Source organism: Pseudochaenichthys georgianus, chromosome 15 (assembly GCF_902827115.2).
Source record: "Pseudochaenichthys georgianus chromosome 15, fPseGeo1.2, whole genome shotgun sequence".
NCBI classification, from domain to species: Eukaryota; Metazoa; Chordata; class Actinopteri; order Perciformes; family Channichthyidae; genus Pseudochaenichthys; species Pseudochaenichthys georgianus.
Window position 1 is genome coordinate 32,717,763 of NC_047517.1, and position 17,777 is coordinate 32,735,539.

The 17,777-nt window shown below is 40.8% G+C and overlaps 2 long non-coding RNA genes across 4 annotated transcripts; both read right to left on the reverse strand.

Annotated features, from left to right (window-relative positions):
* Nucleotides 1–7,618: 7,618 nt before the first annotated feature.
* Nucleotides 7,619–9,116, reverse strand: LOC139435265 (uncharacterized). The gene is made up of 3 exons (XR_011644558.1): nucleotides 8,894–9,116; nucleotides 8,031–8,110; nucleotides 7,619–7,667 (listed from the first exon to the last, which is right to left on the reverse strand). It is a non-coding gene; the product is annotated as an uncharacterized lncRNA (long non-coding RNA).
* A 2,559-nt stretch (nucleotides 9,117–11,675) lies between these two features.
* LOC117460094 (uncharacterized) lies at nucleotides 11,676–16,109 on the reverse strand. 3 transcript variants are annotated; one of them, XR_004553596.2, is made up of 6 exons: nucleotides 15,969–16,109; nucleotides 15,673–15,825; nucleotides 13,711–13,847; nucleotides 13,098–13,201; nucleotides 12,823–12,936; nucleotides 11,676–12,659 (listed from the first exon to the last, which is right to left on the reverse strand). It is a non-coding gene; the product is annotated as an uncharacterized lncRNA (long non-coding RNA). The 3 variants fall into 3 exon arrangements; XR_004553595.2 differs by having other exon boundaries at nucleotides 13,102–13,201; nucleotides 15,673–16,109; XR_011644471.1 differs by having other exon boundaries at nucleotides 15,673–16,109.
* Between the last annotated feature and the right edge of the window lie 1,668 nt (nucleotides 16,110–17,777).

A 17,777-nucleotide genomic window follows, 5' to 3' on the forward strand; every position in this document is an offset into this window, starting at 1 on the left:
ATTCGAGACAAAAATGTCCACTGCAAAAGACTTTGATAAAAACATTATATTAAAAGGTTTTTTTCACAACTTTTTTGGGTTCAATCTTTAAAGCAACTTCCGTCCTAATATAAAATACCAAAAATGTAATCATTTTCAGGATTTTAACCCTTTCAATGCCATTTTGAAAACATGAAACCGCTGTTTTTTTTCATGATGAAAACAGAGAAAGTGAGTTATTTTCCCAAAAATACATATCTGGAGACTGGCTGTTTTTTTTTTTATAACAGTCTTGGATATGTCAAAGATTAGCAACAAAATGGATTTTTTTGCATTATTAGTTTTTGCACAAAATCAGATTGAACAAAAAAGTTACAAATTAGTCATTCGGGACAAAAAAGTCCACTTCCAAAAACTGCTCTAAAATGACAACAGATTAATATTTTTTCAAACTTTTTGGGGTTAAATCTTTCAATCAACTTCAGTCCTGATCAAAAATACCAAATATTAAATTATGTTCAGGATTTTAACCCTTGAACTGCCAGTTTGAAAACATGAATTTGCGTTTTCTATGAAAAACATGCACAAAAAGGCAGTTATTTTCCATATAATAAATGTTGGGGGGGGGTCGGCTTTTTTTTTTTTATCACAGTCTTGGATATGTCAAAGATTAGCAACAACATTTTTTTTTTGCATCATTAGTTTTTGCACAAAATCAGATTGAACAAAAAAAGTTACAAATTAATCATTTGGGACAAAAATGTCCACTTCCAAAAACTGCTCTAAAAAGGACAACAGATTAATATTTATTAAAACTCTTTGGGGTTAAATCTTTCAATCAACTTCAGTCCTGTTCAAAAATACCAAATGTTAAATTATGTTCAGGATTTTAACCCTTGAACTGCCAGTTTTAAAACATGAATTTGCGTTTTCTATGAAAAACATGCACAAAAAAGCAGTTATTTTCCATATAATAAATGTTGGGAGGTTCGGCTTTTTTTTTTTATCACAGTCTTGGATATGTCAAAGATTAGCAACAACATTTATTTTGGTTGATTATTAGTTTTTGCACAGAATCAGATTAGACAAAAATGTCCCATCCACTTCCATTATAGCCACATCTTTTGATCTCTCGCCATACCGGTATATAATCATGCATTTTGTAATGTCAGGGTTTTATATTGGAGGAAAATAGTTCAATTTGTCCTTTTTACTGTATATGACCAGATGTGACATTTTACATTGAATTACATGCTTGTCATGTCTTGGTTTACAGTTTACAGCATTCACAATTTTCCCCTCATCTCTTTACCTTTGATGTGTGTGAGAATGTAGGAGTAAGTGTTCTCTCATGGCATTTTGTTTTTCATTTGTGCTGTTTCATGTGTCTTAGAGGTAAACAGAGGTATGATCTTGACCCAGCTTGACCTTTTTGTTTAGAATTGTTTGGAACTTCAAAGGCTTTGATAATGTCTCTTTAGCATACAAACATACACAGCCATACATGCACTAAGTCAATAAGCGAACACCTGGCTGCAAAGCCAGATCCATAAATATGTGTAGTTTGGCTGGCTGGTCGTTTCATTCCTGTGATACGCAACAAGCGAGTAAGATGAAGAGGCGCTTCTCTGTGGAAGAAGCTAGGGATATGGTGATGCAGCCGGCAACCTCCAGCGAGCTGCTTGACTCTTCTTCTGAATCAGAAACAACCTCAGAAGAAGAATGTGATGTGGAGTTTGTAGTGGAGTCTGATCCTTCTTCTTCTGACCCTTCCACTGAAACTGCAGAGGAAACAGAAGATTCTGGCAGTGGGTGGACATCAACAAATTGTGAAATCTGGTCTCCCTCTAAGAACGACACGCTGCGCTACATTCCCGCTGCCAGAGGTTTGGTTCCAGGGCCCACGCGTTATGCCATTACAAGAATTGATGACGTGGAATCCTCCTTCAATTTATTTTTCACTGCTGAGATCATCAGTAGTATTGTCGACATGACAAACTTGCAGGGGGGATGTTCGGTGGCAAACTGGAGTGATGTGGATGCCACAGATATTCGTGCATACATCGGTCTCCTGATGTTGGCTGGAGTGTACAAATCGAAGGGCGAATCCACCCGCAGCCCCTGGGATGACCACAGTGGACGTGCCATCTTCCGTGCCACAATGACCCACACCAAATTCCGGTTGATGAATACCACCCTCCGGTTTGACGACAAGCTGATGAGACCTTCCTGTCACAGAGAAGACAAGCTTGCCCCCATCCGCTCTCTCTGGGAGAAGTGGACACATCGCCTTCCGATGCTTTTCAACCCTGGTGAAGATGTGTGTGTGGATTAGCAGCTTGTCCCCTTCAGAGGCCGCTGCAAATTCCGGCAATACATACCAAGCAAGCCAGCAAAGTATGGGCTACAAATCTGGATCACCGCTGACGTTGAAACCTCCTATGCCTGGAAGTGCCAGATGTACACCGGTAAAGCTGCTGGCAGTGCTGCCGAGGTGGGCCAGGGAGAGCGTGTCGTCCTGGAAATGACAGAGGGGCTCCAAGGGATCACTGTGACTTGTGACAATTTGTTCACGTCATATGCACTTGTGCTTTTTACTGCTGTGGATCCCTCCTGGAAGCAAGCCAAGTCCTTCAGGAGGAGGCTTTTCTTGGAGGAGTTGGGGAGATCTCTGGTGTCTGCAAAAATCATGCGGAGAAAGCATCCACCTCGTACACCGGCTGCTGTTACCATAGTGGCGGACATACAGGCCTCGGCAGCTGCCCCTGACACCGGCACAATCGCAAGCGGCTCTGCCCCCGACACCGGCACAACCGCAAGCGGCTCCACAAAAAAGAGGGGACTGTGCTGGATGTGCACTGGGAAAAGTTCACCTGCAGAGAACACCAAATCCCCTGCTGCAGGTTCTGCTGGATGAACTGATCTCTCTCTCTCTCTCGCACGCACATACACACACACACATTATTTGTTATCTCCATCTATCTTACTCCGTCTCTAACACACATACTTGCTCTATCTTCATCCATCTCTCATTTGATTCAACACACACTCATACATATCATTGTTCTGTTTTGACAATTTGATTTGTTCATGAATGTTGATTGCAGTTTGCTGTTTGGAAAATAAATGTTGACATTGATACATCTGATGCTGATTTAAAAATGATTTCAAAGAAAGTTGAAAATAGTATTACTTCAGTGTTTTTATAGGTCATATAATTCAATGGTAAAATGTCACATCTGGTGATAAACAGTAAAAAGGGACACATTGAACTATTTTCCTCCAATATAAAACCCTGACATTATAAAATGCATGATTATATACCGGTATGGCGGAGAGATCAAAAGATGTGGTTATAATGGGAGTGGATGGGACACGAGTGGCTAATGTGTGACTTTTTTTTGTTCAATCTGATTTTGCGCAAAAACTAATAATGCAAAAAAAAAAATGTTGTTGCTAATCTTTGACATATCCAAGACTGTGATAAAAAAAAAAAGCCGACCCCCCCCCAACATTTAATATATGTAAAATAACTGCCTTTTTGTGCATGTTTTTCATAGAAAACGCAAATTCATGTTTTCAAACTGGCAGTTCAAGGGTTAAAATCCTGAACATAATTTAACATTTGGTATTTTTGATCAGGACTGAAGTTGATTGAAAGACTTAACCCCAAAAAGTTTTAAAAAACATTAATCTGTTGTCCTTTTAGAGCAGTTTTTGGGAGTGGACATTTTTGTCCCGAATGACTAATTTGTAACTTTTTTGTTCAATCTGATTTTGTGCAAAAACTAATAATGCAAAAAAAAAAATGTTGTTGCTAATCTTTGACATATCCAAGACTGTGATAAAAAAAAAAAAAAGCCGACCCCCCCAACATTTATTAAATGGAAAATAACTGCCTTTTTGTGCATGTTTTTCATAGAAAACGCAAATTCATGTTTTCAAACTGGCAGTTCAAGGGTTAAAATCCTGAACATAATTTAACATTTGGTATTTTTGATCAGGACTGAAGTTGATTGAAAGATTTAACCCCAAAAAGTTTAAAAAAGTATTAATCTGTTGTCCTTTTAGAGCAGTTTTTGGAACTTTTTTGTTCAATCTGATTTTGTGCAAAAACTAATAATGCAAAAAAATCCATTTTGTTGCTAATCTTTGACATATCCAAGACTGTTATAAAAAAAAAAACAGCCAGTCTCCAGATATGTATTTTTGGGAAAATAACTCACTTTCTCTGTTTTCATCATGAAAAAAAAAAGCGGTTTCATGTTTTCAAAATGGCATTGAAAGGGTTAAAATCCTGAAAATGATTACATTTTTGGTATTTTCTATTAGGACGGAAGTTGCTTTAAAGATTGAACCCAAAAAAGTTGTGAAAAAAACCTTTTAATATAATGTTTTTATCAAAGTCTTTTGCAGTGGACATTTTTGTCTCGAATGACTAATTTGCGTAGTCCAATCAAATGATACCGGAGGGTTAAAAAAGGTAAACAAATACTGCAGTAGCATAGGCTTATAATATACTGTGTATATATATATATATATATATATTATGCATAAGATAGATTCAACAGATTCAAAGGTTTTATTATCATATGTACAAAGCTACAGTGTAGAAATGGCAATGAAATTCTATTTTATCTGTTTTATCGTGTTGCACTGTTGGAAGAGCGTGTGACCTCAGATTTTCATTGATATATCTACACTGCTATGTATAAATGACAATAAAGCCTTGAATCTTGAGGAAGGAGAAACTCAACGTTACCTTTTGCACGGAGGAGGAAACGAGCGTCAGCAGGGACTTCAACAGAAAGTGACTCCCCATGCTGAGCAGCTTCAGGTGGAGTTCCTGAGCAGAGGAGATGTTGCAGAGGGCGGAGCAGCTGTAGAACTGGACCTCTGAGTCTGAGCCCTGCAGCAGCAGAACCAGAACCGGGAAACCCCCCGCCTCACCCAACAGCCTCCTGGACCAATCTGGAGAGAGAGAGGAACATAACACCAGAAAAACATGAAGATTCAAGATTCAAAGATTCAAAGGTATACACATAAGTTACAATGGAGAAATGGCAATGAAATTCTTCTGACCTGAGCTCCTCCAACAATGCTACATGTATAATAAAATACAAAAACACAAATAGTGCAAGCAGCAGCAGCCTCTGCTTTTGTTAAATATGAGTGTTTAGAGGAAGTGACCCCACCTGAGTGTGTGAGGTGCAGCAGAGCAGGAGGCCACCTGCTCTCGAGGGTCGTAGGACTTCCCTTAAGCCAGCAGAGGCTTCACTCCCTCCATGACAGCCTCTCTGTTCGACTCTGCACGAGAATACATGTTAAACTTTCAAAAGTCAAAGTTAACTTTATTGTCAATCTTTCAATTTGTGTGTACAGACCATAGGTACAGACAGAGAGATCGAAATACCGTTTCCTAGCCTAAATGGTGTCATTGTTGACCACTCCAACATTAGATATGACAGTCCTGGGCTGTTTTTGCGAGATGGAGTTCATTTCACCCTTAGGGGAAATGATATTTTTTTTAAGTCACTAGCCAATTGCCTGAAAGACCACCTCCAAAGACTGTGAACTGCTAAAATGTCAGTATCACTCTTTTTGGATTTGGCCTTTAGAGTATGTATTCTAAGGCCCTTGCTAAGCCCAGACTGTCATGGCTAATGTTGAGTTAGATATTACATCTGTAGCCATAACACTGTTAACATGGCTGCTCTTCCTCTTCCCCACATCCCACCCCCCCCTCTTCCCCCAATGGACTCTGTAGCTCTCCAGGCCCATGCTGGGCATGGCTGTCTGTCAAACCTTTTATTTTGTATTTGTTATGATGTTTTTTGTTATTTTATTTGTTAAAATAATTCTGTATTTATGTAAATATTGAAAATAAATTACATTCATATTTTCACTTCTTTTGTCTACTGCTTACTGAAAATGTTAGCTATCACATCCAAATGGGACCATCAAATGAAAGGATAAGCTTACCATACAATATAGAAAACATTACACATTAAGTCTGAAAAGATTCCCAAGTTTAAAAACACAAAATCTTGACAATGAATACTACGCTTTCATTTATCAGTGACAATGCAAACAACAGGAAGGTCTCCCCTAATCCCATGCATTTTGGCATCAATGTCATAAGCATACCATAGAATGTAATTATGAAGTGCAATACCCACAATCCCAACAGGGTCGTAACGTCACAGAAGATAATACCTTTTAGAGAGTTTCTAAATTGTTCAGTATGCAGATAAATATTTGTTTTACAATAGAAACATTTTTCTCCATAAATGTTCCCACATGTTGTGAGCATCAACTTTAAATCTTTTGTCAACATCTTAATTTCCTTTAGGACAACATTTTGTTTATAACACCACTACATTAACAATAAGCATAGGAAAATGATAACTGTCAACATTTAAGATTGTGCTTTTACTCTTTATTTAAAGGTGGGGTAGGTAAGTTTCAGAAACCGGCTCGAGATACACTTTTTGTTATATTCCATGGAATGCTCTTAACATCCCGATAGCAATGAATATCTGAAGTGCTTTGACAAAAAATCCATAAAAAAAATGTCATCTGTGGAAGCCGTAATACTGTAAAAAGTACAACGAGGGCACGAGATACATTTGTGCGTGCACGAGATGGAAGGCTGACAGACAGGGCGGCAATCAATTGCCGCCCTGTCTGTCAGCCTTCCATCTCGTGCACGCACAAATGTATCTCGTGCCGTCATTGGGCGTGCATTGCAGCAGTACTTCAATGACTCGCCAGTAACAGGCGGCCACTTTCACCAGTTTGCTGACGTCATGTGCACGTTCATGTTTGTTGGAGGAGGTGCTCTGTAAGGAAGTCTGAAGGAAGGGGCGGATTCTTTTCAGCTGCGTACTTTCAAATTTTAGTGCACTCGAGCCGGTTTCTGAAACTTACCTACCCCACCTTTAATCAGATCTATTTCACATTGAAAATGTGATAAAGCCACATTGAAAGTTACATCTTGCATTTTATGAAAAGTAAAGGTTTCGAATCATTGTATGACTTAAGTACACTAGAAAATAAATTAAAGATGTGCAACAACTGTATCAGTAATTAAAATGATATAACTTATGTACAGGGTTGGGAGGGCTACTTGCCAAAAACACAACCAGTAACTTCATGTGAGTATCAAGATATAAAAGTAACGTAACGTGATAACTTTATTTTTGTTTTGGATTACCTCAATATCAAATGCAATGCAAATAAACACAGGAGAGAAGAAATATTAATATGATTTTTTTTACTTAAATGTATAATATAATACCATAAAGCAGATTCAGGCAGTAGGTGTATAGATTCACAATTAAAGTATTGGTCTACAGAACAGTACGGCTTCAGAGAAGAGGTACCATTTGATCATTTTACATATATATGCTCTTTTTAGGTTTTGAATAAGATTGTAATCCTGAGTTTCCCTATTATTAAAAAAAGTAAAACTAATCCGATTACATATTTTCCTATTTATCTAAGGATTACACTTAAAAAAAATTCTATACGATCTTGATTCGTGTTAGATGTAATCCATTACTATCAAAGCCAATACAAGTCATAACTTTTGGAAAATTGTCTCAAGTTATAAATTATGCCTTCAATCTCTTTCACCTGGAGAAGACATCCCATTGGCCGAGGCGTTGCAACTTCCCTCAAGCGTCCTACATGAAAGAAAGATCACATGTTAAAATGTGCGCACAAACTATTCAGTATGACCCGTCTTGGTTTAAAGCCCAAGTGTAAGAGTGAACAGAGGCGGAGTCTGTCTGTTTTCCAATTTGTTTTGTTTGTTGGCTGCTGCTGCCCAAACCAACACCCTCCTCACAAGCATTGACTGTTGGAATGTCATTATGCTCCACATGTGGAACAACAAAGGCTTCTTCAGGCATGCCTTGTATCATAATGATATTGCTCTGATCAGCAGCAAGACTGTTTTCACCACTACCATGGTCTACATCTGCAACCTCCTCATTGCTGTTAACAGTCGAACTAGGACTGTCACTTACCTCGTCATTGCTACTCACCTGCTTCTCCTTCCAGGCTGTTGTTCTTTGGTGAAATAGAAAATGGTGGGCACTGCAGTGTTTTTCAGGCATCTCCTTCCCTAATAAAAATAATAAACAAAAACACATAAAATAACTTTTTGAGGTCTGTAGATATTCAACTTTATTTTGAATAATGTTGTTTTAAATGTAAGAGTGCATTATAAAAGACAATAGAGGGCCAACATGTTAACTATGCAGTTAATCTATTCAACAATTACGTGTTTCCAAGATTCAGATTCAAAGGATTTATGTCATATGCACATAGGCTACAGTGTGGGAATGGCAATGCAAATCATCTGTCCCGAGCTCCTCCAACAATGCAACATAGTTATATAAAAGAAATTCAAAATTAAATTAAGAATAATAAATGAGTGCAGGCAGAAATCTATATACACGTAAATATAATAAGACATATGCAAGAACAGAATGTAAAGATAAATATTGTATAGTAAAATTAAATTAAATCATTTTTTTTTTACAGTGATAGCTGTCAAGATAAATAAGTTATAAGATGACAACAGATGAATGAATGTTGCTATTAAAATAATGTAAAAAAGGTAATATAATTCATCTGTTTTTCACATAGAGTATGTGGGGGGAAATGGCTTTGCTTTGAAGAGAAATGTGATGGTTTGCAAAAAATTCGATTTCTATGTTTCTTTACTTAACTGGCAAAATCTTAATTTGGCCTTTAATCAAAAGAACATTACTCATCACTGATGTGCAAGCTGTGCCATAACAATTATTTAGCATTGTATGATATATAACATGTATTTAATTAGTAACAACAATTTACACTCACAAATGGAACCAAGTTATTTTTTAAAAAAAAGGATCTGTACCCATGAGTCCGTGCTGAAGGGATGACTCTCAAAGTGTGCACTGCACAGGCGAGAAGAAACGTTGGGGGTCCATTTATTCCTCCGGATGTTCAGCACCCACTGGTCCAGCCTGTCTGGATCACCTAAAGGAAACCTTTATTCAAAAATACATGAAAACCGACCCAAAGACAACAGGAGGGTTAATGCCATATTCACTTAATAACGCATGAACAACTTTTACAAATATTTCTATATAGTCTGTGTTGGTAAATGTAATCTAGGTTGCACATTTCCTGCTGAAATACATACATGTGCCTACCAAGTTACTGCGTGGCACTTTGGTTTTGATAAAACAGTGTAGTTCCACTATATAAACGTTACATTCATAATCAAACGAGACAATATGCAAGATAAATAGCCATTTGTTGTTATTCTTAATGCTTGTCATTCACACGTTAAGAAAATAAAATAAGTAACGATACATAGCAGAACAATTGTCGCGATGTTCAGCTTAATAAGCCTTGTTCAACATCATTTCTTTAGCGAATACTATAGCGGGCTGCAGGCGAACCAAGTCCGCGTTTCGCTGCATTCCTTGATCTCCAGTTATAACGCTGGGCTCCGCCGCTGGCCGAAGCTAACGGAGCCGCAAAGGGCTAGCTACGGCTCCGGTTAGCTTCGGCGGCGGACTCCAGCGGCCACCACTGGGATAATTGGGTCCCCTTTTAACATTTGCTCCCATTTAGCATTATGGGCGTCATAGCCATAGACTATAAAAGTCTTATCCAAGGCTGAATCATAAACTAAACTGTATATATATATATACACACATGTATAAATGGTTACGTCCTTAGCTGGCTAATAAGCTACATAACAAGCTAAGCTAACAAGTACACAAACACCTGCTAACGGGTATAATATTATCATTTTACTCACCGAAAAAAACTGAGAGTAGACTTCTTGGAAGTTCTGTTAGTACATTCAAGAGCACAGCACGACATCTTAATTGTCTGGTATATCACCACGAACACGGCTAAAGCTAAAGGGTCAAGTACAGTAACTACGACTAACTAACGTTGTAGCCTCTATGGTTGTAGCCAGAGCCAGAGATAAGAGTTACGACACTCTTTGATGTCGCCGCCAGCCGGTCACGTGGTTTATGTATGCCGGGATAGTTCAAAACGCACTTCCGTGGCAATGCTTCTCTATGGCAAAAACAGCACAAACATGGTCAAAATAGTCATAGATTAAACCAACGCTGTTATTTTTTAAAGATTGCTTTCATATTTACATGATGTGGTTACACTTTGGAGGGTCAGGCCGATTGTCGAACCTCAGATTGAGGAGGAACAATGCGGATTCCGTCCTGGTCGTGGAACGACGGATCAGCTTTTTACTCTCGCAAGGATCCTGGAGGGGGCCTGGGAGTACGCTTATCCGGTCTACATGTGTTTTGTAGACTTGGAGAAGGCGTATGACCGGGTTCCCAGGGAGTTACTGTGGGAGGTGCTGCGGGAGTATGGGGTGAGGGGGTCTCTACTCAGGGCCATCCAATCTCTGTACTCCCAAAGCGAGAGCTGTGTCCGGGTCCTCGGCAGTAAGTCGGACCCATTTCCGGTGAGGGTTGGCCTCCGCCAGGGCTGCGCTTTGTCACCAATCCTGTTTGTAATATACATGGATCGGATTTCGAGGCGTAGTCGTGGGGGGGGGGGGGTCTGCAGTTCGGTGGACTAAGGATTGCACCACTGCTTTTTGCAGATGATGTGGTTCTGATGGCTTCATCGGTCTGCGACCTTCAGCACTCACTGGATCGGTTCGCAACCGAGTGTGAAGCGGCTGGGATGAGGATCAGCACCTCCAAATCTGAGGCCATGGTTCTCAGCAGGAAACCGATGGACTGTCCACTCCAAGTAGGGAATGAGTCCTTACCCCAAGTGAAGGAGTTCAAGTATCTCGGGGTCTTGTTCTCGAGTGAGGGATCAATGGAGCGTGAGATGGGCCGGAGAATCGGAGCAGCGGGAGCGGTATTGTAGTCGCTTTACCGCACCGTTGTGACGAAAAGGGAGCTGAGCCGGAAGGCAAAGCTCTCTGTCTACCGGGCCATTTTCGTTCCTACCCTCACCTATGGTCATGAAGGATGGGTCATGACCGAAAGAACGAGATCGCGGATACAAGCGGCCGAGATGGGTTTCCTCCGCCGGGTGGCTGGTGTCTCCCTTAGGGATAAGGTGAGAAGTTCGGTCATCAGGGAGGGACTCGGAGTTGAGCCGCTCCTCCTTCGCGTCGAAAGAAGCCAGTTGAGGTGGTTCGGGCACCTAGTTAGGATGCCACCTGGGCGCCTCCCTAGGGAGGTGTTCCAGGCACGTCCAGCTGGGAAGAGACCAAGGGGTAGACCTAGGACCAGGTGGAGGGATTATATCTCTTCGCTGGCTTGGGAGCGCCTTGGGATCCCCCAGTCAGAGCTGGTTGATGTCGCCAGGGAAAAGAAAGTTTGGGGCTCTCTGCTGGAACTGCTACCCCCGCGACCCGACCACGGATAAGCGGGAGAAGATGGATGGATGGATGGTTACACTTTGTATGGATTGGCAATATTTACAAGTTTCGTTATTTAACGATGTTTTGAGGGGAAAGTGTGGTAGCACAAGCAGGCTATGTTGCTGTCACTGTCAGGGCAGTCACGTCCGTAGTATAGTTGCGCTGTCATGTTCTTATATGGGACAGACAGACCGCAGCGATTGCGTTATTGAATGGTAAATATATATATATATATATATATATATATAAAAAACACACACCCAAGTACTTTTTCAGCTGTAATTGCATACTTTTTATTGACAGTATTGCATTTGGAGAGGCAGGGTGACAACGGAAAGCTTGGTAGCCTATTACTTAGATACGTTTTACATTTTTGGAGGTAAACACAGCATGATCATGTTAAGACTATGAATATCATTTTACCACAACAGTGGATGAACAATTGATATATGTGTTTGAACAAGAACAATAGGAAGAACAAAGTAAAAGGGACGAACAAATGTGTGAACAAGTATTAAGAACAGTGTATGGAAAAAGTGATGTGTGTTAGAACAAAACAAAGTCAAATGAATGAGAATGAGAACAAAGAGGGTTAGGGTTCAACAGAAAAAGATTAATTCAGCCAAAAAACACAATTTTGATTAATCTAAAGTGTAAAACAATCTTCAACACAGACCAAATTAGTGCCCTTGGACAACAACATATATGGTGGGGCAAAGAAACGATAAATTAAATTGAGAGAGTGGGAGACTGAAAATGATACTATGATAAATATTCAAACTATTTACAAAACTATTTACAGAAGCTCCTGTTGAACCATGGTTCAACAGAGCAACACAAACAGGTTTGTCAACAATAACAATTAAAATGACGAGGCCACTTTGCCAGGGGGAGGTGATCCAGCGACGAGACAATAAAGCAATTCATATTAAGTTCTGTTGAGACACCACAGGATATAAAACCTTCCAAGCGATGACCTCTCCTCACCTTTCACCTGTATTTCCTCAGGAGACTCAGGTCCTTCAACGTCTGCAGCACAATAAGCACCCACCCACAATTGTTGTTCGCACAAGCATAATTGTGCGAACAACAATTGTGGGTGGGTGGGGGCATTTTACAAATATTTACAAACAACTATTTACAAAAAAGCAATACAGAACTCTAGTCTAGGGCATCCAGGGGCCTAATCATTTTGAAAAAAACAAGAAGGTTCTTTGTGAAAGGGACATCCTCTTCATCTGTTTCCTGGGCCCTAAGAAGCAGAGCAAGAATAGGAACAGTGGTGAATAATGGGAGAGAATACAGTTGGGAGCAGACTGAACAGAGGACATAGCAATATTCATGTTAAAATGTTTGCACAATAAATATTATGGCACTTTCGTTTATATTGCATTTTAATAGATCAGTTGTCATACATAGCATTTGGGTGCTCTAATCGATCCGAGAAGGGGTTCCGGATGTATGGCTTCCCTAAGGACGTAGAGCGAAGGAAGAGATGGATGGCAATGGTCAACAGACAAAACCTGTGTCTGAAAGAGGACAACAACAGCAGAAAACTCTGTCATGTAAGTAATGTTCACAGAGGTGACATGACTTATTAACATTTTAAAGGGCATCATATTTCCAAGTGTCGAGAATTATGACTCTTCAATGACATTTGAAGTGTGCAGGGGAAACTGATCAAACCTACCTACCCACAGGTACACTTTGAAGACGACCAATATATTGGCAACAAATCAGGAGGACATTTGAGGTTGAGGCCAGATGCTGTTCCAACAGTATTTATACATCGGCCTAAACCGAAAAGGAGAAAATTCACGTCAAGGAGTATGCCTCCAGCTGTCAGGAATAATGACCACACCTATTACTGCACATCAAACATTGGTATGATATATGAAGCTAACAATGTTTCCCATGTTATATCATTCAAGGATAGACTACACTCCTAATGCAACTTTCAGATTATACAGCTTCAAAAATACCAGGGTTCAGGGATTCTCTGAAGACTCATATACCACATGTACATAATCTACAGATTTCTTCATACTGTAACATTGCCAATAGACAAACTTAGATGAATGTCACTATAGGAGTATAGTGTACCCTTAAATGACAATAGGTGCACATGTAAAGGCAGCATACACATAGCAATTGCCTTGTTATTGTTACAGAGATTCAGGGAGATATTGAGGTGGAGTTCCAAGGGAATGAAAGGGACATAACAGACAGAGAGAGTGAGACCGGTGTCAGCAGACTGCCAGGGGCCAGTATGTCAGGGGCCGACAATCAAGAGGCCACCTTACCAGAGATCAGTGTGCCAGGAACCAGTCAGTCAGGGGTCAGCTATGAAGAGGCCAGTTTGCCAGGGTCAGGTGCTCCAGGGACCAGACTGCCAAGGGCCAGTTGTGACCGGGCTCACGTGGAGGATCTAATGAGGCAACTGAGAAGGGAGAGATGACTAAGAAAGAGAGCCGAGAGGGCTCTGGTAAACCGGAAGAGGATTCATTCGACATTAAAAACAAAAACACAATTTGATTAATCTAAAGTTTCAAAAAATCTTCAACACAGACCAAATTAGAGCACTTGGGCAATCAAAAAAAGGTGGGATACGGTGGGGGAAAGACACCGTGAAAAAAGCAAAACAACTAAGGTTCTGTTGTGGCACTACAGGATATAAAACCCTCCAAGCCATGAATATGCCTCTGCCTGACATCAGGACCAGAGATGGGGTCGTTACTAAAAAAAAGTAATATATTACATATTACATATTACTTCAAAAAAAAGTAATATATTACACTACTTCGTTACTATCTACATAAAGTAATTCGTTACTTTACTCGTTACTTTACTCGTTACTTTACTCGCAGGGCCGGCCCGCCCCTCCCTACAGGCAGATCACGCAGACTGCTAAAGTTTCAAATGTTCTCTTTAGTTCAGTTTCCATTGTCGCATAAGACTGATCCAGATAGCTCCTGAATGTTTTCCTATCTGACCATGGCAGTCCTCTGTCTCCTGCTATCTAACCGTGGCTGTCCTCTGTCTCCTGCTATCTGACCGTGGCTGTCCTCTGTCTCCTGTTATCTGACCGTGGCTGTCCTCTGTCTCCTGCTATCCGTATATTTTGCGCAGTCTATCTCTGCTCCTGCGTGTTGGCCATGTGTTGCACTGGAGCCAGACTTCAGCCGAGCACCTACGAACTGCGCATGCGTGAGTGGCAATAACTCTCCTTACCAGCAGGCAGCGGTAGTGTGTATTCGTCATTCAAAACAAGCAACAACCGGAAAACAAAGAAGAAGAACTACGTGTGTGTGTGTGTGTGTGTGTGTGTGTGTGTGTGTGTGTGTGTGTGTGTGTGTGTGTGTGTGTGTGTGTGTGTGTGTGTGTGTGTGTGTGTGTGTGTGTGATATAAATAAACAACAGCTATGTGCGTTAGCTTCACCTAGCATGTGTTCTTTGCAGGTGTTTGTTGAGGTTTGATTATGACTGATTTTAGAAAGTAACGAAGTAACGCGTGTCGGGGCAATGTTAGTAACTGTAGTGTGATTACTGGATTATAAAAGTAGCGCGTTACACTACTCCGTTACCGACAAAGTAATATTATTACAGTAACGCGTTACAAAGTAACGCATTACACCCAACTCTGATCAGGACCATTCAGAGGAGGATGCAGCACGTCAAACTGGAGCCAGGAGTGTTGGGGGAGGTGTTTGATATGCTGAGGCTGAAGGCAGATGGCATGAGTGAGATAGAGAAGAAATGTGTGCTCACCTTGGATGAGATGTCCATCACCCCTAGCGTGGAGCTGCACCTGGGAACAGGGAGGCTGTTTGGGAACACAACTCTACCTGGCCACAAAGGCCAGGCCACTCATGCCTTATTTTCATGCTGGCTGGTGCTACTACGCGGTGGAAACAGGTTGTGGCTTACCACTCACCGTGGGCCAGTCCCTATCGCCAGTGCATACTCGCAGTTACGTGGAGGATGGATCAGACCACTTGGCAGACTTCCTGGACACGCAGAACAGCAGCTGCAGTCCTCCTGACATTCTAAGAGTGGAGCAGCTAGGAGACCTGACAACACCACCTGAGATCACTAACACCGAGTCCTGTGTGCTATACCACCTTGCAGGATACATCGCGAAAAGGGTCATCAGCTTCTCACTTTGTGACAAATGCCAGTGTGCCCTAGTGAAAAATGTCAGTGATGGTGAAAATGAGAGAGCTGGTCTGCTGGTATTAAAAGAATTTAAAAGGGGTGCACTTTACCGTCCATCAGATGAGGTTTTCACCCTTGTTCAGAACGTGGAGCAGCTGTTCCGTGTGAGGACGAGCGATTCCCTCATGGAGTCCTCAAATGCAGTGTCACAGCTGGAACAAGAAGCCATGTTGCTGGACAGCAACCTGCCCTCATGCCATGACCTGAAGAAAAAAATCCTCTCAACATACATCAGGCTGAGATTAAGGATTGCATGAGAGTGCATCAGGGCTGAGAGGAAGGATAAACATAAAGGGTATCTTGGCAGCAAGAGTCAGAGTAAGAAGGCAAAGAAGACCCAACAGACCTCTACACCGAAGGTCATAACATCTAGGCGATGTACTTGGCATCTCCATTCCCGGTCCTCCGTCAGCAGCCTCCAGCCTCCTCTTCCTTCAGCAGCAGCAGCCTCCGCCAGCAGCAGCAGCAGCAGCAGCCATATGAGGCTGACATATGAGGCTGAATTAAAAAAAAGTGCTAATTATTTTTTTTACAGTGTTTATTTTGTTAAAAATAAACATTTTGGATGCATGACCATGTTTTAGGCTCATCCTTCATTCACTGCTGTAGAGTAGCCTATTCAGTAGGCTATCATTTGTTTAAGACTGAATAATACCTTTGAAGAACAATCATTAAACTAGTGTGTATATTACAACACAAAGGAATCTATCCTAGCATGCCATCAAGCATTAAAAGGTAGAGCTAGGCTAGTTGTACAGTACAGATGAGTTAACACGGAACAGTAAAAAAAAAAAAAACTAAGTACAGTCAACATGTCACATAATGAAATGTTAGTATATCCCAAAATGCAATGAAATATTTATCACAAACGCCACCTCATTTCTACTAGTGCTAGCAGTTAAGTCATATCATACAGAAAAAGCCGAGTAAGGATGGCTGACACGGTCAGGTTCAGCAGATAAAAACCAAAATAACAATAAAAACACATAATCAATCTAAATCCTGCTTGTTAGTTACCCAGCATCATTGATATATAAGCTGCTAGCGATTCATTACTGAAATCTTACCTTCAAATCAAAGCTGACGAAGTCACGCTAGCTAACTAGCAGGCAATGCTAGCAAAATTGGTTGTGACAACCAAGATAAAATATAGATAATTACGCTGTGCATATACAAATGAAGACCAGTATAAGCATCATAAAGGGCCTCTGATACAATATAGACAGTTGACAATTCAAAAGAGTTCGATATTTCAGCAACTTACCTCTGGAACTAATCGACGCGACGCAATGTAAGTGAATGAGGTCCAACGCCCAAATGACAATATGTTGAACTATTTCGATGTCCATACCCCGGAAGTAGGCGCCGCCATTTTTTACAACGGAGGTCTATGGGAGTGTTGTAACTCTTATCTCTCTAGGGCTCTGGTTGTAGCCTAGCAGAGTGGACAAGTTGCTGTTAGCTGACAGTGAGGCATGTACGTGACCACGCCCTAATTAATGCAAAAACTTTAAGACCTAATATAAATAAAAGGGTCGTGTTAGAAAACAATTCACTCACAGATCCATAATCATGAAGGTGGAATCTAACTATATCGATAATAAAAATGTATGGAGCCAGGGATAGAAACATGTTTTTTTCTGCTGTAAAGTTGGGCATTTTAACATGGGGGTCTATGGAAATTGCTCCTTTCTGCAGCCATCGCCTATCGGCCAATATATGAACTGCAGTGTGTGGCACTTCCGTATTGGCTTCCCGGCTGTTCCCCAGAGTTTGTCGCTTGGTTTGAACGTATTTGCAGCAGTAAATGTGGCTGTTTGGCCACTGACGTTGCCATAACAACACCTGCATTTAAATGTGCAACCTCTTTTTGTGACAGATTTTTGCATGAAATTATAATTCTTCTGATTGATATTTCCTATTGACAGCTAGTTTCTATGTGAACATTATGATGGACAGCCAGCTAACAAGCTTTCAGATCAAAGCTAATCCAGTGGGGCTCCTGAAAGGGGGCAAGGGACACTATGCTCCCAAATATTAAGCCTTGACCCCCATCTTAAAATTGATATGATCAAAAAATGATCTGCATTGTCGGAGGCCTTTTTTCTTCATTATCATGTCAAATTGTACAGCTTTCCTTAGTTTTGAATGCAGA